General features: G+C 40.1%; 1 pseudogene; it reads left to right on the top strand.

Annotated features, from left to right (window-relative positions):
- The first annotated feature begins 14,285 nt into the window (after positions 1 to 14,285).
- Positions 14,286 to 15,045, top strand: LOC124977745 (60S ribosomal protein L7-like 1; annotated as a pseudogene).
- Positions 15,046 to 21,877: the final 6,832 nt, after the last annotated feature.

A 21,877-nucleotide genomic window follows, 5' to 3' on the forward strand; every position in this document is an offset into this window, starting at 1 on the left:
ATCAATAACTGGGATAGATTCAAACTAAATAGCTTTCTCTCAGCAAAGGAAACTATCAGCAATGTGAAGAGAGAGCCTACAGAGTGGGAGAATATCTTTGCCACTCATACTTCAGATAAAGCACTAATTTCCAGAATATATAAAGAACTCAAAAAACTCTACACCAAGAATACAAATAACCCAATCAACAAATGGGCTAAGGATATGAACAGATACTTCACAGAAGAAGATCTACAAGCATTCAACAAACATATGAAAAAATGTTCACCATCTTTAGTAATAAGAGAAATGCAAATCACAACTACCCTAAGATTCCATCTCACCCCAATTAGAATGGCGATTATCAAGAATACAAGCAACAATAGGTGTTGGAGAAGATGTAGGGAAAAAGGTACACTCATACATTGCTGGTGGGACTGCAAATTAGTGCAGCCACTCTGGAAAGCAGTGTGGAGATTCCTTAGAAAACTTGGAATGGACCTACCATTTGACCCAGCTATCCCACTCCTCGGCCTATACTCAAAGGACTTAAAATCAGCATACTAGAGAGATACAGTCACATCTATGTTCATAGCTGCTCAATTCACAATAGCCAGACTATGGAACCAACCTAGATGCCTTTCAATTGATGAATGGATAAAGAAACTGTGGTATATATATATATATATATATATATACATACAATGGAATATTACTCAGCTATAAAGAATAATAAAACCATGGCATTTGCAGGCAAATGGATGAAATTGGAGAATATCATGTTAAGTGAGATAAGCCAATCTCAAAAATCCAAAAGACGATTGATCTCACTGATAAGCAGATGATGACACGTAATGGGGGGGTGGGAGGGGGGCAAGAATGGAGGAAAGAGGGACTGTATAGAGGGAAAAGAGGGGCGGGAGGGGTGGGGGGAAGGAAAAAAATAACGGAATGAATCAAGCATCATTACTCTATGTAAATGTATGAATATGCAAATAGTATGCTGTTACTCCAGGTACAAACAGAAACAAAATGTATCCCATTTGTTTACAATAAAAATAAATTTAAAAAAAACAAAAATTAAAAAATTTAAAAAAGGAATGTGCACTAGCCTAGATCTTGATATTTTAGCAGCATTAGGTCTCATAAATAGTTTTTCTTAGTTCACTTAATTTTTATTTCTCCCTCATCAAGATTATGCTTTTCTGTAGCCTGAATATAAACAATAGATTATATTCAATCTTGTTGGATTCACTTCAGCTTACATCATTTTTTATCAAAGCTTTTAAAAAACATTTTCTTATAACACCTTTGTAGTAGGTCCAGTAGAATGAGGAGTGAAACAGGACATGAGGGTCCCAGATCCTGCTGCCAACTACTTTCATAGATCAGATATATCTAATAACTTTCTAATTGAGTTCCAGATTTTCTGGGCACAGGCTTAAAAAATGAATCTCAATTTTTGTACATCTGTACTGTAATTTCATCTGACTGGAGGAGAGACCATAGTGATAGACTTTATCATATCCAAAACTAAAAAAAGCATGTCAGTCCATCCTTCAGGAATCCAGATGGTTCCTTCTTAGCTAGTCTTGTCTTTTCTTTCTTTCTCTCTCTTTTTTTTTTGCATGTGTGTGGTACCAGGGATCAATCCCAAGGCCTCAAGCATGATAAGCAAGCATCTAGCACTGAGCTACATCTCCAGGCCCCTTTCTTGGCTATTCTGAGAACAAATCTGTTGCTATATGTAATGCATGTAAATTGACTATGAATTATGTATGATATTAAAAACATAATTTGATATAAGTTTGATATTAAAAATATATTTAAAAAAAAAATGGAAACCAGGAACTTGAGGAAGGTGACCCCAGGTAGGCGGCTCCAGTTAGGAATACTCTCACAGGCAAGGACCCCACCACACAGCCCCAGCCAAGAATTCCACATCCTCCAACATGTTCCCCTTTTACTTTCCCCATTTGAGCTGAGAGACAAGCCCCACTCTTGCTTTACACCAGAGGTTTGTGGCAGAAGGAAAGAAGAATTTATCTGCAAAATAGGCTGAGTTGGCCTAATTGTGTTTCCCAAAAACCTATGCTCCTTGGAGGCGGTACTGGATCTGGAGGAGAGGACTGAATCCTTGACCAGCTGCAAAGGTGAAGGAACTAAGAACCTCACAGAAGAAGGCTGGCAATGTGCTCAGCTACAGGACACCCAGGGCAGTTGCAAGACCTGTGAGGAGCCCAAAGAACCCAAGCTGGCAGAGATCAGATGCACTTTGCCAGGAGGTCCTGAGGGAGGAGCATCCAATAACACAGAGAAGGGCAGCCCATAGGAATGAACTTGGGGAAAGGTGGCTCTGGATCAGAATGATATAGATTTGAAGAAATAGAGATAATTTTCATTCTCGTATAGCTGAGTATGTGGCCTGCAAATCCTGCTGGTAACTTCCCAAGAACTCTTGGAGAACAAGTCAGATACCTTCTTACACACTTACTGTAAGTAAAATTAAAGAGAGAGAGAGATTTTGCAATAAGCCCTCTCTTGCCTCTTTAAGGGTTCTCACAAGGAAAAGGCATGAATGGGGCAGTCTACATCTACATTCTATCCTAAAGCCTAATTTCTGCTCTTGTCCTGGGGTTGCCACTAAACTGGTCAAAAGTTTTCATTTCGTTTTTTTATTTCGTTCGATTTGAATTAGGAAAGGGCTCCAGCTGCATTAGGAAAGGTCAGAGTAGAGTCTGTGGGTTTTCCACTCTACCTTTTTGTGGGTTCTCTTGCTCTGGGGAAGCTCAGAGCAGAGCAGGCATGGCCAGTGTGGCTGGATCACAGAATGGAGGAACATGTGCTTTCTGGCTCCATGCCAAGGTCTTATGTCTTCTGAGACTACATTGATCCTGATGGAAGAGACAGTTGTACTGCAGACAAATCCAACCACCTGATAATGCAGAAGGGCTCATCCTGGGGGGCTTGTGAAGCACTCTTGTACAAGGTGAAAACCCAGAGTTTCTCAATGATGAAGAGTGGTTAGTGAGTGACACTTCTCCCTCTGCAAGGAGATGGATGAGGTCACAGGGAATGACGAGCAAGGACTGGGGAAGCTCTTCCCACAAGGTGGACCGTCCTCACCTAGCGAAGACACTGATTAAACTGCTCAAAGGTGACAGCTGCGGATAAGACGAAGTTTTCCCTATGTCATCCTAACTTTATAGAAATAACATGACAAAAAGCAGACTGGCTGAGAAAACAGAGATTAGATATTAACAACATCCCTCACTAAAGAAAACAGAAACTTTGCTGTAATTCCAAAAATTAATTTATAGTGGTGAAAGTTCTATGCCCAGGGAGTCCTGGAACATAGCCAGGTACACCATTCAAAGCTGACGCCTTTTGGAAGATGCCAGGACAGAAAGAAAAGCAGTGAAACATCTGGCTTGATATCCTCACTGCAACATATTCTCAGCCATTCCCTCACCCCCTCTCTGCCAACACTCTGCAAATTAAATGTGTTCACTTGAAGTTCACTGAGTGTTAAATCTATACCTTCCTTGGCTATATGGTTTCATAAACGATGACCCTGTTATGTGGAACTCCTTGAAGGCTGGCCTAGGACACAACTGAATGCTGAATAATCTTTCCAAAATTTGTTTTTTTTTTCCTCAAAGGAAAACAATGAAACTTGCATTGAGAGGATATAAATTCCCAAGCCAGGGCAGTGGTGCATCCAGAAAAATCACGGCTGGCAAATCTCTGGACCTGAGCCTGCTGCCTCCTGGACCCTCACATCATATAAATGAAGTTTCATCTAAGCCCTCCATTTCATTCCTGCTAGATAAACATTTGAGAAATAAATGCATAGCCGCTCTTCCTCTGACCCCCTCCCCAACTCCCGCCTGGTTCAGGGAAGAGGTCAATAGAAGCTGAGAGTGAACTGTTGGACTGAACATGGGGACATTGCTGGCACTGTTAGGGAAGTTGTAGGTTTTAGTAGTGGGGATGGTTTTCATCAGTGAATTAAAAATATATATTAAAAAAAAAAAAAGAGGCAGTCACCCCCTTAGTCCTGTGTGCCTCATGCTTTCTGGGATGGAGGCATGGTGTGCCCCCTTTAAAACCCACCCCATGTTTTGTATCAAAATGTCTCCACTTCATTTTTCTTTGGAGATTGAACTCAGAGGCAATTCAACCACTCAACCACTCATCCCCAGCCCTATTTTATATTTTATTAGAGAAAGGGTGTCCCTGAGTTGCTTAGCGCCTTGCCATTGCTGAGGCTGGCTTTGAACTTGCTTTCCTCCTGTCTCAGCCTCCTGAGCTGCAGGGATTATAGGCACGAGCCACCATGCCTTGCACAAAGTATCTCCACTTTGTGTGCACTCAGGTGTTCAAGTCAAGCATTCAGAGACCTGTCCTGCCCTCAGCTCTTACTGTCTGTCCTATGACATCCTGATAGAGTTCTTCAGTTTTTATTTGATTTATGGGAAGTCCACATCCTCCTCCAGATCTTTACAAAAATCCATGAATCTTAGTCCCCCAGATCCCTTCTACTTTGGGGAAATTACTTCCCAGCCTTTACTCCTTCAAAACCTGTGGTTTCATTCCATTCCCAGACAACACAAACACAAATGTATGCGTGTCTATTTATGTTGAGAAGAGACTTGAATGCTTGGGGTAAAAGAATTTTGATGAAGAAATACAAATAACAAAATTAAACATTACATAACCCTGCCCTCCCAAATCCTCCCACCACTCACAGAGTCATGGTTGCTCCTCCCTTCTCCGTCTTTCCTACTCTCTCATTTCCTTTTCCTCCTTCCCTCTGTTTGTATCTCCAGCTGCCTTGTCATTTCAAATGCTAAGCAGATTAAGCTACTCACAAGTTCCATGGCCTGATGAGGCCAGGACCTTCCTTCAGGCCCCAACAACCCATCAAGGGAATTGTTTTCTAATAATAACAATAATAATAATAATTTCCTGTATCCTAACCCATATGCCCACCTAAGATTAAGATGGGACTAAACTGTAACTGAGGGTTGCTAGCTGTTATAAATCTCGGTCTTTCTTCCTTTCTTTTTTATTTTATTTCTTTTTTATTTTATTTATTTCTTTCTTCCTTCTTTCTCTCCTTCTTTCTTCTTAGGGGATTTAACTTAGGGGTGCTTAACCAACATTCCCAGACTGTTTTGTTTTGTTTTGTTTTGAGATAGAACCTCACTGAGTTGCTTAGAGTCTCACTATGTTGCTAAGGTTGGCTTTCAACTTGCAATCCTCCTGCCTCAGCCTCCTGAGCCACTGGGTCAATGTTGTTTACAGACAAACTCCTAAAATGACTGCTTTGCCCTAGAATGACAATGGAATGTTGTTTTCCTACCAATGGGTACCGTCAGGTTTTTATCTGATACTTGAAACCAAATAGAATCTTTTGGGAAACTTGCTCTGTTAAAATGTACTATGTATTTGGAGAATTTTAATGGTTATATCTTAGTTTTAGTCTCCACCATCACTGAAGCAGACCCTAAGATGATAATTTTGGTCCAAGTAATTTATGTGAGATGTGATCAGAAGAAGTACATTTCAAGTTTGGGAAAGTGAGTCTGAAAAAGACGAAAGGTGGCAAAATCAGATGGGTCATGACAGCCCCACTGGAAACCAGGGAGATGGCTCTCTGGTGATCTGAGACATGACAAATGACATGCTTTAGAGTTGTCCAGGGAGGGATGAAGACAGAGGATACTGGCCCAACCCCTCCATCTCCACTGGGTGCGGGGGTTTTCTGACCTGCCCCACCAGATTGGTCAGTCTGCAGGGGAGCTCCGCAGCAGATCAAGGGCTTAACACTGACTCCATCTGCTACGAAGAACTGAAGTGGTCTTCCTAATGTGAGTAACAGAGTGCCTGCTATGTGTATACTGTGTGTTATGTGCTTCCTGCAACAAATGTATGCAGTGTGACAAACAGGGAAGCTGTAGCAGGGAGAGGTCAGGCAGCGTGCTGGGAGCTGTACCACTGACCACAGGCAGACCAGGGTTTGAATGGTCTGCTGTTGTGGGAAACTGCTGCCAACAATTTCCTTCAGGTGCACTTGTGCTGTTTTACTCATCCAGACATAGTCTGTGTCCCTCTCCTGGAATATGAGCTGGGCTTTGATTCTTCTGACCAATACCAAATGGCAGAGTAATACCATGCCAGTTCTGGGAGTGGACTCCAGGGTTCTACCATCGTCTACCTTCTGTTTTAAAGCCAGCCACCACCTAAGGAAGTGGACCACCCAGAGAACCACCATGCCGTGAGGAAGTTCAAGTGAGCTGCATGGAAAGATATGTGGAGCAGCCCCAAGATAGGAGTCATGTGTCCGTCCAACCCAGACCAGCAGACAACAGCACAAAGTGAGTACCCCCAGCAGACACCATGTGGAATGGAAGAGCCATCCAGCTGATCAAATCAACCCACAGCATCTGAAAAGTTTCATGAAAAGTAACAAACATCATTACTGTTTTAAGTCGCAGTGATTCTGGAACAGTTTCTCATGTACAATAGCTAAAATAAATATCAAAGCTTTTTTTCCACACTGTCACTATCATCTTCATATAACCAAGATAAATTGAATGACTTAGGATTTGTTTAATTAAAAAAAGAAAGTGGGTCTTCTCTGGGAGGTGGGGCAACAGCTGCCCCTGAGGCCACTGCTGCAGATGCCGGGAGGTGTACTCTCCAGGTGCTGCTGCCCACACCACTGCTGACACCTGGAAGTCTTTTCTCTAGGCACCGCTGTCGTGCGGGCTGCTGCCATCACCCACAGGTTTTCTCCTGGGGCACAGCTGCCCCTGACGACACTGCTGCAGGTGCCCAGAGGTCTTTTCTCCGGGCCCTGCTGCTGCTGCTGCTGCTGTCGATGCTATCGCAGTTGCCCAGGAGGTCTGCTGCTCTGGACACTACCTTGGATGTCTTTTCTCCAGGCGAGGCTGCCATCTACACTGCTACCACTGCCCCTGCTATGTCCGCCAACAGCGCTGCTGCCAAAGCTGCTGCCGCTCCCCCGAAGTCACCTGGAGATCTTCTCTTGGGTGTTACTGCAGCTGCAGCCACAGCTGCCGCCACCACCACTGCTGCTGCTATACCCCCACCTGCTGCCAAGCAGTTGACTGCAGCTGCTGCTGACCGCCTGCCTGTTGCCACCGAAACCTGCTTCCACCGCTGCCCAGAGTTCCACTGCCAGGGAGACTCCAGGTTTAGTTGCACGGGGGCCACATCCATTTTGAGATGCCAGCCAGAGCCTGGCGTTTGTTTGGGGTGCTCGTGGGTTTGCTGCCACTGACATCTTAGGGCAGAGTTGCCCCTATCTGGGAACACCAGCCAGGACCTGGAAGATCAGTGTCAGGGTGCCTGCGGGCTTGGTTGCACCTGGGTCTTCCTCCTAGGAGTGGGGTTGCCGCCATCTAGTTACTGTCTCTCAGGATTGATCATCCCCGGTGGTCTCTCTCCAAATTCCAGCGGCATTGAGATCTCGGGACTGCAACGTGGTGGCCAAACCCAGGACATTTGAGACTCAGACTAGGGAGAGGGAGATAGTGTTGGGTCTGCCATGGCCTGTCGGGGTCAGGCAGTCTTGTGGGAAGTCAGAGACAGGGCTGAGAAGATTTCCAACGCTGGCAGAGACAGTTGTTCAATTTTCCACTGAGATTTACTTTATTTTTATTTTTTTCTTCTCTGGTCTCTCTCTCTAATATATTTGGAGCAGGGAGTTTCTTGTGCATCAGTTTGTTGAACACGCATGGTGTTTTGCAGTTCTGCTGTATATTCTTATATTTTTAATTTTTTTCATGTCTTTATATGTATTCTTCCTCTTGCTTGTCTATCTTCCTAGATTCCCTTTCTACCTTTTCTCCACCTAACAGTCAATCTCTGTTGGTTCCTCTCCTACTCTTCCTGTAGAGTTTTGCTTCTGGCTTCTCTCTCTCTCTCTCTCTCTCTCCCTTATGAACACCATGTCCTGCACTGTTTCTGCTCTTTCTTTGTCCACTATTTGAGATTGTATATCCGTTTGGCAAAATTTCTGTTTTTATTGTGGACAGGATTAGAAATCATCATTGCTGTTTAAAGCAAGAGGGTAGTGAATGCCTTGCTGGGAGTTATTAGATTTGAGGTTGTATACTGTTTGCACTGGGTGCTATTGATATTGGTCTCCCTCTTAAAGGTGGGATATTAGAAATCTTCAATGACATATAGGTCCACAGGGTAGAATCTGCCTCCAATTCATACAACTAGATAGGAAAACACACAGGCAACATGAAAAAAACAAGAGAACAAAATGCCAAAAACAAACAAAGAGGCCCAAATAAGAGAATCCACTGAAAATACAATTGAAGAAATGTCCAAGAAGGAGTTTAGAATGTAAATAGTTAATCTGATCTGTGAAGTAAAGAATGGTATAAAGAGTAAAATCAAAGAGAAAATATAGGAAGAGATATTGTGTAAAACACAAGCAGAAATCCTTGAAATGAAGGAATCATTAAATCAAATTACAAATTCAATGGGAAGTATCCCCAGCAGACTAGACTATTTGGAAGACAGAACCTCAGACAATGAAGACTAAATATTTAATATTGAAAATAAAGTTGACCATGCAGAGAAGATGGTAAGAATCCATGAACAAAACTTCCAAGAATTATGGGATAACATGAAAAGACCAAATTTGAGATTTATCAGGATAGAAGAAGGAGCAGAGATACAAACCAATGGAATGCACAATCTTCTCAATGACATAATATCAGAAAATTTCACAAACCTAAAGGATGAAATGGAAAATCAAATACAGGAGGCATACAGGACCCCAAATGTAAAAAATTATAGCAGACCTACACCAAGATACATTATAATGAAAATGATGAAAATACAGAATAAGGATAAAATCTTAAAGGCCATGAGAGAAAAAGAATTATGTATATGGGAAGACCAATTCAGATCTCAACTGATTTCTCAACCCAGATTCTCAGGAAGTCATGGAATAACATATTTCAAGCTCTGAAAGAAAATGGATGCCAACCAAGAATTTTATATCCAGTAAAATGAATTTTCAGATTTGAAGATGAAATAAAAACCTTCCATGAAAACACAAAAGTTAAAAGAATTCACAATTAGAAAGCCTACACTACAAAACATTCTCAACAAAATATTCCACGAGGATAAAGTGAAAAAAAAAAAAGAAAACCAGCAAAGGGAGGAACTACACTAAAGGAATAAGCAAAGGAAAAACTAAATCAAATTAAAAGTCAGAAATAAGCCAAAATGACTGGGAATACAAGTCATATCTCAGTAAGAGCCTTGAACATTAATGACCTAACCTAATCAATCAAAAGACACAGACTTGCAGATAGGATTAAAAAACAAGACTCAACAATATAGTGTCTCCAAGAGACTCACCTCATAGGCAAAGACATCAACAAACAGACTGAAGGTGAAAGGATGGAAAAAAATATCACTCATATGGATTACATAAATAAATAGGGGTTTCCATCCTCACATCATATAAAGTAGACTTCAAATCAAACTTGATCAGAAGGGACAAAGAATGTCATTTCATTCTACCGAAGGGAATTATACAGCAACAAGACATAACAATTGTAAATATTTATGCCCCAAACAATGGACCATCTATGTATGTCAAACAAAACCTTCTCAATTTCAAGGATCAATTAGACCACAGCACAATAATACTGGGTGACTTTAACACATTTCTCTCACTATTGGACAGATCTCCTTCTTCTTTCTTTCTTTTTCTTTTTTTTTTTTTTTTTTTTTTTTTTGTTTGTGTGTGTGTGTGTGTGGTGCCGGGGATTGATGGACAGATCTTCTAAATAAAAACTAAATAAAGAAACTGTAGAACTAAATACTATAATCAATAATTTAGACTTAACAGACATATACAGAATATTTCATCCATCAATGAGTAAATATGCTTTTTTCTCGGCAGAGAAATATGCTTTTTTTTTCTCGGCAGAGAAATATGCTTTTTTCTCTGCAGATGGTCTAAAATAGACCATCTCTTATGCCACAAAGCAACTCCTAGTAAATACAAAAAAATGAGATAATATCCTGCATTCTATCAGATCATAATGGACTGACATTAGAAATCATTATTATTTTTAATGATAAAATTAAAAATAGAAGCTACTCTAACACATGCAGACTAAATAATACACTATTGAATGATGAATGGATAGTAGAAGAAATCACAGATGAAATGAAAAAATACTTAGAGGTAAATGAGAATACCAATACAACATACCAAAATCTCTGGGACATTATGAAGGCAGTACTAAGAGGAAAGTTCATTGCACTGAGTTCATTTATTAAAAGAATTAAAAGTTAAAAAAATAAATGACCTAACATTACATCTAAAGTCCTAGGAAAAGAAGAACAAATTAACACCAAAAACAGTAGAAGACAAGGAATAATTAAAATCAGAGCTTCAATTGAAACAAAAGAAATAATTCAAAAAATTGACAAAACGAAAAGTTGGTTCTTTGACAAAAATCAATAAAAATTGATAAACCCCTAGCCACACTAACAAAGAGAAAAAGAGAGAAAAACCCATATTACTAAAATCTGTGATGAAAAAGGAAATATCAATGATCACAACTGAAATACAGAAGATAATTAGAAACTATTTTGAAAATTTATACTCTAATAAAATAGAAAATATTGAAGACATTGACAAATTTCTAGAGACATATGACCTGCCTAAATGAATCAGGATGTCATAACCTTATTTAAACAGAAAAATTTCAAGTAATGAAATAGAAAACACCATAAAAATCCTACCAATTAAGAAAAGTCCAGGGCCAGATGAATTCTCAGCTGAGTTCTACAAGACCTTCAAAGAAGAATTAATACCAATACTCCTCAAACTATTTCATAAAATAGTTAAGGAAAGAACCCTTCCAAACTCCTTCTATGAGGCTAATACCACCCTGATACCAAAACCAGACAAAGACACATCAACAAAAGAAAACTTCAAACCAATATCCCTAATGAACATAGATGCAAAAATTCTCAATAAAATTCGCATACAAAAACATATTTAAAATATAGTGCATCATGATCAAGTGGGGTTCATCCCAGGGATGCAAGGTTGGTTCAACATATGGAAATCAATAAATGTAATTCATCACATCGATAGACTTAAAGTTAAGAATCATATGATCATCTCAATAGATGCAGAAAAAGCATTTGACAAAATACAGTACCCTTCATGTTCAAAACACTAGAAAAACTAGGGATAGTAGGAACATACTCAACATTGGTTAAACCCAAGGCCAACATAATTCTAAATGCAGAAAAATTGAAAGCATTCCTTCTAAAAACTGGAACAAGACAAGGATGCCCTCTTTCACCACTTTTACTCAACATTGTACTTGAAACTCTAGTTAGAGCAATTAGACAGAAGAAAGAAATTAAATAAATACAAATAGATAAAGAAGAACTCAAACTATCACTATTTGCCAATAATGTGATTCTATAATTAAAAGATCCAAAAATTTCACCAATATAACTTCTAGAACTAATAAATGAATTCATTAAAGTGACAGGATATAAAATCAATACCCATAAATCAAACACATTCCTATACATCAGTAATGCATTCACTGAAAGAGAAATAAAGAACAGTAAACCCATTTGCAATCACCTCAAAAAAATAAAATGCTTGGGAATCAATCTAACAAAAGAGGTGAAAAACCTCTACAATGAAAACTACAGAACACTAAAAAGAAAAATTGAAAAAGACCTTAGAAGATGGAAAGATCTCCCATGCACCTGGATAGGCAGAATTAATATTGTCAAAATGGACATAACTACCAAAAGTGTTACACAAATTTAATGCAATTCCTATTAAAATCCCAATGATGTTATTCATAGAACTAGAAAAAACCACCATGAAATTTATTTGAAAAAATTAGAGACCCAGAATAGCCAAAGCAATCCTTAGCAAGAAAAGTGAAGCAGGAGGCATCACAATAACAGACCTCAAATTATACTACAGAGCTATAGAAATAAAAACAGCATGGTATTGGCACCAAAACAGACACATAGACCAATGGTACAGAATAGAAGGCACAGAGAAAAACCCACAAAAATACAGGTATATCATACTAGACAAATGTGCCAAAAACATTCACTGGCAATTATCAAGGATACAAGCAACAATAAATGTTGTTGAGGATGTGGGGAAAAAGGTACACTCATACATTGCTGGTGGGAGTGTAAATTGGTGCAACCACTATGGAGAGCAGTATGGAGATTCCTCAGAAAACCTGGAATGGAACCACCATTTGACTCAGCTATCCCACTCCTTGGTTTATACTCAAAAACCTTAAAATCAGGATACCATAGTGACACAGACACATCAATGTTTATAACAGCTCAATTCACAATAGCTGAACTATAGAACCAACCTAGATGCTCTTCAACAGATGAATGGATAAATATATATATAAATGTTATATACAATAAATATATAAATGTGGAAACAGGGTCCTCAAAGTTTGACCCGACAGTACACAGGTGCCAATCAAGGTTTAAAATGACCTTAAACAGAAGAATGGATAAAGAAAATGTGATTGATTTTATATATACATATATATATATATATATATATATATATATATTACTCAGCTTTAAAGAAGAATGGAATTCTGGCATTTGCTGGTAAATGGTTGGAGTTAGAGAATATCAGGCTAAGTGAAATAAGTCAAACCCAAAAAACCAAAGACTAAATGTTTTCTCTGATATGTGGATGCTAGTTCACATTAAGGGTGGGGGATAGGGAAGAATAGACTTATTTTATATTAAGTAGAGGGGATTAAAGAGAGGGGAAGGGTTATGGGGGTAGGAAGGATAGTAGAGTGAAACAGACATTATTACCTCATGTACATAATATGACTGCATGACCAATGGATCCTTCAATATGTACAATCAGAAAAATGAGAAATTATACTCCATTTTTGTATGATTTTTCAAAATGCATAAATTCACTCTATGTCATGTATAACTAATTAGAGCCGTTAAAATGTAAACAAATAAAAAATTTTTAAACAGTCTCATATCACATTAGCTCTCTGGGTCATGAACTTTCTCTTCTTGCTTTTTCTCTTTTCCTGTCTGCATTTCTAATTTTCCTGCAATAAACATGCAAAAACATTAGTAATCAGGTGTGTGAGCACATGTCCTGACTTCCCAGAAGAGGAGAGGAGCCTGACAGATTCATGCAGATGGTGTCCATGGAAAAAACAGGACTTTTGTTGAACAAAAGCAAGTAAAAGTCATGTTTGGTGATGAAAAATTAGGGTGACAATGAAGACCAAGGAGCATCTTAAGAGTCAATTCGTAACTAGAGTTGAATATTCTGAGCTGAGAACAACACATTTGTAGAAGAACATGTTCCAAAAGTTACTAAACACTTGAGGATTTTTCCATTGTTTCCTGTAAGCTCACTCCATTTCCTCCATGTACCTACTTGATTATCACTAGAAAAGGACTACTGTCTTTCTGTTCCAAAGGCTGAACTCATGATCTAGAAAAGTGAATTGCCCGAGGCCACATGGTAGGGACTAATGCCTAGTCCACTCCCTCCTGGACTTAACAATGCTGCTCTTAAGTGGCACAGCATATCATTTATGGCAAGTTCCAGACCATAAATGTAATGCAAATGAGAAAAGTATACATTAACAAAGTCTGAATTTAGTAAATTTATATCATCTTGTACAAAATTACAAAATGATTGAGTTGAACAAGATTCATTCATTTGGTCCTCATTATATGTATCTAGGGTCATTAACTTCTTCCTAGAAATGACTTTGAAGAAGGAAGAAGAAATTAAGAAAATAATGAGAGCATTAAAAGCTATTAGTTGTTCCCTCACTGAGTACATATTTGATTGTCCACTCTAGGCTCTTCCCCCAGGGACACAGCAATGAACAAGTAGATGAGCTTTCTGCTGTCACAGAGCCAAGGAGAAGGTCAGTAAACATGCAATTACACAGCTAATTATGTAGTGCTGAATCATCCTAGTAAAGTGATCAAAAGGTAGGTCAAGCCTACTCTGCGAGATGGAAAGTCTTTTCAGGGAAAAAAAAAATACTTGCATGGATTCAGTAGGAATTAGCAAGTAAAAAGTTAGCATTGGGAGTGGCCCCTGGCTGTGAGTTCAAGAAAGTGGCAGGTAGGATGTGCAAAGGCCCTGTAGTAAGAAAGCACTTAGTTGGTTATAAGAAACTTCAATTTATCAACAAACCTGAGATAGAGAAAACAGTAGTTACAGCTCTGGGAAGATGGCGGAGGAAGAACAAAGAAAAAAAGATCCCTCTAGTTCTAGAAAATCTCCTGAAAAAGAAGAAGACTTATCAGTCCCTCAAAGCTACCCAGGCAAAGCAAGTGCTTTTGGCAAAGAAGGACAGAAAATGAAAACAGTTCAGATTTAAGCAACTGGAATCATTCCTACGTGATTCCTGGAGAAAGAAACGTGACCAAGTGTGTGTCAGGCGACTAGAAGTGAAACCTCATGCTTTGGAAATGCCTGATAAACATTCCTTGGCCTTCGTTGTTCACATCCAAAGGATTAGTGGGGTGAATTTGCCGGTGCAGAGGACCATTGCAAGACTTCATCTCAAGAAAATATTTAGTGGTGTCTTTGTTAAAATCACCCTGTAAAGCCTAAAAATGCTACGGATAGTAGAACCTTATGTGACTTAGTGGTTTCCAAATCTGCAGTCTGTCTGGGAACACATCTTGAAACGTGGGCAAGCAAAGGTCAAAAATAAGACTATCCCCCTGACAGACAACACAGTGATTGAGGAGCGGCTGGGGAGGTTTGATTTCATTTGTCAGGAAGATCTCATTCATGAAATTGCCTTCCCAGGGAAGTATTTCTGGGAGATCTCTAGGTTCTTGTGCCCTTTCCCCCTCTCTGTGGCCCACCATGCTACCAAAAATAGAGTGGGCTTCCTCAAGGAGATGGGCCTACCTGGCTATTGGGGTGAATGCCTCAATCAGTTCATCCGACCGCTAAACTAAACCCAGAATATCTGAGAGCAGTGTTTTGGAAGCATGTGTTTTGTTTGATGAAATTGTTACCAAGTATCTTCAGAGAGGATTATATTCTGCCTTAAGAAACTGGAAGGAAGGGATTAGGGAAGAGACAGTAGTTATGATCATGACAGGCACCTGTCATCACAGACCAGTTCCAAGGAATATGGCATAATGTATCCCAGCATTATAATTATAATGCATCAATAAAAATACATTTTCACAGGGGTAAAAAGATTATGCAGATCAAGGTAAGGTGTTAGGATGATACAGCCTTGGGAGGTCGTGAGGATTCTGAACTCGAGTGGCATTTTCCAATCTGTTTTAAAAGTAAATGGAGACAGTATAATATGGTCATCTAAATATTTTGTTTTTAATCTTCAATTATGATTTTTTTCTCAAGTTACAACAAAGATTAAGTATAATAGTATGCTTGATTGCATCTAACAGTAACATGAGCTTGCAGGGCTCACACCAGGGCATGGAGAGATGAATGTTCCCTTCACTAGTCTTTGCCCCCACCAGCCACATGGGGGCAGCACTTGACTATAACCAGCTCTGGAAGAATGGGGTCCCGGGGAGAACAGTGGCTGCCAAAGCTGCAGACTCTGGAGGTGCCAGGGAGACACAGCTTCTGGGAGCCCTGGGCTAGGAACCTTTTTGACTGCTCTCAGAATACGGAAGCAGTCCACAGTCTGTGCCAGGGCACATTTTATTACCCCAGCCTTGGGGATGTGTTGCCTGTCTCTATCCCCTTATCTGACACAGTCCATCCTAAAAATGGCACCTCTAGAATCTGCCCTGTGGGTCCTTGTCCCCAGCTCTCAGATGTGTAACCATCAAATTGAGACTACCTGGAAAAGCTCCTGCCCCAGATTCTGGGCCAATTCTGGAGCCTAACCAGAGCAGCTCCTGCAAACAGAGGTCTACAAGTCACTCACTTTGTTCCGCAATGGCATTTGTGAGTCCCTATTTGTGAGACCAAGCCAGAGCTCAGTCTAGGGGCTCACTACACCATGCCCAAGGAATTGAAATGTCCAAAGAAGTCTACAGATAATGGGTAGTGTGACATTACATGCTGGGCTCATCTAGAATGTGTGTTCATATTAAATCCTGTAACAATTCTATGAGCACACCTTTAATGATATCTTTATAATAAAAGGAGCAGTTCTTCTCTCCAAAGTGCTCTCTCTCTACCATGCTGCCACAAACATCCAAGGACTTTGAGCTGAATCACAATGCCCTACCTGCCACTACCACCAAGATCCTGCCCTACCTACTGCCACCACCAAGACCACAGTGGCAGATTCTAAGTGTAACTTAACGTGGTTCAATTACTAAGAGTGTTCTTTCAAAATAATTCAGGAAGAATTAAGTTTTACAAAAAAGATAGTTTCCTTCATAATCAATGATAACTGTTTAGTTTTTATTTGTGTCTAAAAGTACACTATTTTCTGCTATAGTCTAGTTCTGACAAAATTGAGTATTTCTTTCAGTCTATGCTACTTTAATATCTATTTATTGAAGGCCTTCCATTATGCTAAATACCTTATTCCAGATAATATATTGGTTTATGTTTAAAATTTGTTTCTGATTGCTTCTATTTCTCTACTGGTAATTCTGTGCTTCCATTTATTATAATTATATTTTCCTTGATCTCACTGAGTATAGTTATAATAGTACTTTAAAATTCTTGTCTGCTGATTACAGTCTCTGGGCCATCTCTAGATTGTTTTTTGTTACCATATATCTAGTTCTTAATATGTTGAGTAATTTTGTATTATGTTCTGACATTGTGACCATAATGTTTGGAGCCAATTATAATCTAAGAAGAGTATTAACATTTGTTTGCTTGTTTCAGAATGAAAATAACTGAGTTGGGTTCAAACTGAAAACCCTTTTTCTCAGAAAAGATTAAATCTCAAGTCCTCTCTGACTCCCCTTAAGCCAAGCTGGAATTCTTGGAGCTTACTGCATACATACATAATTCATGGGTCAATCAGAGAAGCAGACAGAAGTGGGAAAACACTCCTAACCCACTGACCTTTTTGGACCATTCTCAGGATTCTCACTTTCCAATAACTGCAGTCACTCTGAGTTTTTGACCTCTGGTTTTTCAAGCCAGGAAAAAGGCAAACCATCTATCAGAGTTTTAGTTCTCAGAATAGTACAGCTCACGGTTTGCCTTTGATTGGGAAGCCTGAGGGAAAAAATGAGCAGTTCAGAACTTTGCCATCTCCTTATATCAACTGCTGACTCCCATTCAGAATCAGAAGGCTCCTTTCCATAGCTTTGTGAGACGCTGCTGAGCTCCTTCAGCACAGCCCACATTTCAGCCTTCCGGTTACCCTCAGGGAATGGGGATGCCTTAACCATCATCCCCTTTCCTGAAAAGGAAACAGTTTCAAAGAAGGCAAATTATAGCTTCAAGGCCAAGGTAACAGCTGGTAAATGTCCCAGCCCAGAATCAAACCTAGGCCAGCTGGACTCTAAGTTCTCCTTCTATAGGCTGTGAAACTGTCCCAGGGTGGCATGATCGCCTTGCTCAGCAGACATTTCAAGGCAGCCATCAACACTAGCTGTGTTCTAGCTTTCTATATGGTACAGGGTTGCAAAGTAAGGTTCTAGAGGTCCTTGGGATGCAGACTTGGGAAGGGGCCGCAGAGGCCCCTGCTGTGGTTGCCTTCTTCAGTTCTAATTGGAGAGCAAAACAGAGTCATTGCAAGGGCTGACATAAGCTGAGCAGGCAGGCAGGGACAGGCACCTATGATCTACATAAGACTTGCAGAAAGTGAAGACAGAGACCATCCTTTGGAGCACGTGGAGGAAGAAAGCAAAACCTCCTCAACAGGAGAACTATTGGAGAAAGCCTGACCCTAGAGACTCCAATAAGTTCCCGGCCAGAGCAAGCGTCCCCTTTCCACTAGAAGCCCAGGGAGTGTGCTGTACAGGAGGTGGGAAGGGGATGAGCGATGCAGGGACTTAGATGGTAAACTTACCAAGAGGTGGCAGAGAGGAGGGCCTGTTTGAATTATGGTAGAACTAAACCACATGGGGAAGTTCCTAAAGCTCCCTAGACCTTGGTCAGAAAATAATTCCACTTTTCTTTCTTTTTCTTTAAATTTGTTCTTTACAGATATACATGACAGTAGAATGTATTTGGATATATTATACATACATGGAGTATAATTTATTCTAATTAGGATCTCATTCTTGTGGTTGTACATGATGCGAAGTTTCACTGTGTTGTATTCATATATGAACATAGGAAAGTTGTGTCTGATTCATTCTACTGTCTTTCCTTTTTCTATCCCTCTCCCTTCCCTTAACTCCCCTTTGTCTAATCCAATGAACTTCAATTCTTTGCTCCCCTTCTCCCCACACTGTGTGTTAGCACCACATGTCAGAGAGAACATTTCTATCTTTGGTTTTCTGGGATTGGTTTATTTCACTTAGCATCAAAGTCTCCAGATCCTGGTTTTCCAAGACACTCTAACTCATCTAAATGGTATGTTGTTGAAAGCATGATCCTGGGCTGTACGTTTGAAGCCCACCTCACTATTTATCAGCTGTGCAGCCTAGCAAAAGTCACTTCAATGCTTAGTGCCTCAGTTTTCTCATCTGCAAAATGTGGATCATTATACTTAACCCCTGAGTGGATGTTCAAGAATAAATGAGTTAATATGTGACATACACTTAGAAAATTGCCTAACGTACAATACACAACTTTGTGTTAACTTTCTCTATTGGTACTAGCACTTCTACTACTACTGATACTAATACTACTATTATTCTCCTTCTGCTCCCTATTATTGCTACTATCACTACTACTACTACAACTTATAGTACTACTAATACTCTGCTTCTATTACTACTGCTACTAACATTAATACTACTACTTTTACTACTACTGCTATTGCTATTATTTCTACAACTATTATTACTACTGTTTCTACTGCTGCTATTATTATGCCTATTACTGCTATTACTACTGCTGCTGTTACTATTAATACCACTACTTCTATTATTACTAATGCTGCTACTTCTATCACTACTGCTGCTGATTACTACCACTATTCCTACTGCTGCTATTGCTACTGTTATTACTGCTATTACTGCTACCATTTCTACTGATGCTGCTATTATTATGACTATAACTGTTATTATTACTGCTGCTGATACAATTGCTACTACTACTTAGATTATTACTTATGCTACTACTTCTTTTACCACTGCTGCTGATATTAATACTATTACTACTGCTGATATTGCTATTATTATCACTACTATTAACCACTGCTGGTACAGTCATTACTACTAGTATTGCTATTGCTGCAATTGTTGTTGATATTATTATTACTAGCAGTATTACTACTACTGCTTCTGTTACTACTACTATTATGCTACTACTGCTATGACTACTGTTGCTTTGCTCTTGTTACTATTAATCTTAATCCTACTACTTCTACTCTTGCTGCTGCTATTATTATGCCTACTATGTTATTATTATTGCAGCTGTTGCTATTGTTATTACTCCTACTCTAATTATTATAGGTTGAAACTGAGTGCCTGAAAGGGCTTGCTCAAGCTCTCCATCAGTTCAAAATAGATTTGAGAGGGACTCAGTGGTATAGTTGTAAGAGAAAAAACACAGGATGTCCAGCTAAATTTTAATTTTAGATAAATAAGAAATATACTTTTAATTGAAGTAAGTCCTGTGCAATAGCAGGGGCTTACTTACTCTCCTAAAACATCATTTGTTGTTTATCTGAAATTCAGACTTAGGCATCCCTAGTCTACCTGGCAGCCTCCATAGGTGATGGGTGATGACATGTCTGCTCTTGGCCTAGTGTTCTGGGACCCTCCACACCCTAGCTGGAGTTTCTGTTGGGTTCCTGGAAGCAGACTGGGAAGGATTCTTGTTCATCTAGGACTAGGGGAAGGACAGTGAGGGAAGGAGAGTGAGGTTGGGCAGAGAGTTAAAAAGGAGGATGTGGCATCAACTGGAGACCAGATGAGCCTAGGCACCTAGAACCGGGGACTCTGAATGGCAGGCAGAGGACACAGCATTTTGTGCCTCCACAACTGTCTGAGGACTATGAAAGGAGAAGAGTCCCTCCAGAAAAGATGGCTCTTTTCGGTCTGAAGCGCCCAGTCACTTGTGCCCAGGCTTCCCCCATCTTTCGCACTCACAACTAAACACAGAGCCATGGAAGGCTCAGGGATCAGAGAGCCACACCATGAGGGCTGCTCAGTGACTGCAAGTGCACGTGCTCAGGATTGCCAGAGATTTGTCTGTCTGGAGTAAAATGGCTGCTTTCTCATGTCGTCTTCCTCCTGCAATCCGAGGAGCAATGTGTATGGAGAAGACAGTCCACACAAACTTTCACTCTCTGCACACTCAGTGCCTAAGTGTCGGCCAATGACAGTTGGCCTCATCGTACTGGCTGCATTCCCTCCAGGCAGCTTGGCTACTTGAACCCTTGAGGTACAGGGTCTTCATGCTGTTCAAACACTCGAGAAAAATCATCTTCATCTTTTTCATTCTAGCAATTCATAAGCACAGGTTGCATCTCAGTTGCCACATTCCAAAGCTAAAATACAAACCCAGGGTTTATTCAAATATACAAAATTTCTGGATACAACCAACCAGTCCCAACACTAGAAGTCAGTTTCTGAGAGATGTAGTCACTCAGGACTCTGTATTTAATTTATTTTTTATTTTTTCATTTTTGTTTAGAGACAGGGTCTCCCTAAGTTGCTGAGGTTGCCTTTGAACTAGTGATCCTCCTGCCTCAACCTCCCAAGCTCTGGTATTACAGGCATGCGCCATTGTGCCCTATGTGCTTCTGCATTTAGTTTTTGAAGAAGATTTATTTCAACTGATCATGACTTTTTAAATTTTTTACAAAATAATATTGCTACATTTAAAGGTTTGCAGGGAAAAACCATTAAACATTAAATAAGCCCCCAACACACAGACTGTGACAGATAATCAGATGAACCAGAGCCAGGCTCATGTGGACTCACATCACTCAACTGTTCAATCTGCAGCCTATACTGTGCCTTCCAGTGGTGGGAGAGGGGACTCTTGATGAATGTTCTGAAGATGGGTCTGAAGGACACACCTACAGAAAGTACTGGTTTCCCAGTTTGGGTCAGTGTCCCCGCTGGTCCCACATGTCCTTTCCCACACACCTTCTCGGTACCCGTCTCCAGCAGAGTCCATCACCATCCTTGGTGTGCCCTAAGTGGAGTTTCTACATAAGCATCATTATTGCCACCTGCAATATCAGCACCAGTATCGTATCCTACGCATAATACTAAACCCTGTACATATATTATCCCCTTTGACATTTGACACAAGCTGATGAGCCTTTGCTACTATTATCTGACTTTACAAATGAGAAAACTGAGGCAGGGAGAGTAAAAAGTGAGCTTGCATTTGGCTGGGCCTCTGCTGGGGACCTGTTACCAGGAACCCACAGTGTAGTGGTGTGCATCTGATGTTTCTAGCCAACATGAGATTTGCTGGACCAGGTGACTTATTACACATATACATCAAGTGATCAGAACGAATCAGGAAAAACAGGATTGGAAAAGGATTCCTCATTTGATGCAGAAAGGAGGAAGTGAGGTGGAGCCAGTCAAATGTGAATTTGAAGGCAGCCAGATAGACTTGCAAATTCTGCCCCTCAATTTTACCTGCAAGTCACTCACCCTCCCACTCAAGCATCATCTTCCTAAATCTTAATCAGTAAGGCAGGATTGTAGTCAAGGGCCTGGGAGGATGAGATGAAGAAACCTATGTGTGTGTGCA

This window comes from Sciurus carolinensis, chromosome 2, assembly GCF_902686445.1.
Source record: "Sciurus carolinensis chromosome 2, mSciCar1.2, whole genome shotgun sequence".
Lineage (NCBI taxonomy): Eukaryota > Metazoa > Chordata > Mammalia > Rodentia > Sciuridae > Sciurus > Sciurus carolinensis.